Here is a 1,562-nt window from a genome sequence, read left to right as displayed (position 1 = left end):
GGATAATGTTGAGGATTGTGGATAATGTTGAGGAAGTGCATATAAGGTAAGTAAGTAAGTAAGTAAGTAAATATTAGTAAAGTTAAGTAAAAGTAAGGTAAGTAAGCTAGGGAAGTCTATATATAAAACAAAGAAGTCTGCTGTGTTAAAGGAATATCCTTCCTTCCTTAGAGCTTTAGTAAGCCTTTATAATACTTATATGTATATATTGTCACACTTGTCAGATGCTTCTGGTGTCACTGTACAGGGTGCCTGGTGACAACACAAGGAGTTTCTCTATCAAGGATTAAACAATTGAGTGAAAGAAGTCTGTTTGTGTGTCACTTTAATCTCGAAATACTTTACCGATCTGTAGTGATGATGGATGGTGTTTATGATGATGGATGGTGTTATATGTAGTGATGATGGGTGGTGTTATATGTGTAGTGATGATGGGTGGTGTTATATGTAGTGATGATGGGTGGTGTTATATATAGTGATGATGGGTGGTGTTATATGTAGTGATGATGGGTGGTGTTATATGTAGTGATGATGGGTGGTGTTATGTAGTGATGATGGGTGGTGTTATATGGTGATGATGGGTGGTGTTATATGTAGTGATGATGGGTGGTATATGTAGTGATGATGGATGGTGTTATATGTAGTGATGATGGGTGGTGTTATATGTAGTGATGATGGGTGATGTTATATGTAGTGATGTGGGTGGTGTTATATGTAGTGATGATGGGTGGTGTTATATGTAGTGATGGTTAGACAATAAAATAATAACAGTTTAATGCTAAAAATATACTTTGCTGTACCGTTGTAGTGAAAAACATGGTGGAACTTACATACACCGTTAATGAACTATTGATGGAAGAAGAAGTTTTGGGACTGAACAGTGAGACAATGTGGAGCCTCCGGAGGTGGCGTCTTAAGTTTTTCAGGTACATGTAGGACTTACCCGTGGTGGTTTTGGTTGTTGTAGTGATGTTGTAGTGGTGGTTATAAAGTGTGGTAGTGATGTTCCTGTGGTGGTTATATACAGTAAGTGTGGTAGTGATGTTGTAATTGTGGTTATAAAGTGTAGTAGTGATGTTGCTGTGGTGGTTAAATAATTATAGCACTGATGTTGTAGTGGTGGTTGTAATGTATAGTTATGGTAGTGATGTTGTCGTGGTGGTTGTATAGTTATGCTGGTGAGAATAATTACTATGGTCCCTCTTAAAACAGTGGGGAGACATAAGAGAACTGGGTTACAACGGTCTCACTGCGTACAGAGAGAGAGAGGTTGGAGAATAAACACTTCAACCTAATCAAACCAAACATAGCCTAACCTAACTAACATATGCTAAACTAACCAAACCAAGCAACAAATGTTCGCAAATCAACGCTATACTAACTAAACCTAACACTATACTAACTAAACCTAACGCTAACCTAACCAAACCTAACATATCCTAAACTGCTTTAACAAAACTGCAACGCTATCTTAACGAATAACGCTAACCTAACCATAAAAAAGGCATTGTTAAATTTATAAAGGATTAGCGCTAAAATTCACCAATATATACATTTCTGTT

The sequence above is a fragment of the Homarus americanus genome, unplaced genomic scaffold, assembly GCF_018991925.1.
Source record: "Homarus americanus isolate GMGI-L3 unplaced genomic scaffold, GMGI_Hamer_2.0 scaffold27231, whole genome shotgun sequence".
Lineage (NCBI taxonomy): Eukaryota > Metazoa > Arthropoda > Malacostraca > Decapoda > Nephropidae > Homarus > Homarus americanus.
The sequence above is the reverse complement of the archived record's forward strand: the minus strand, read 5'-3'. Positions refer to the sequence as shown.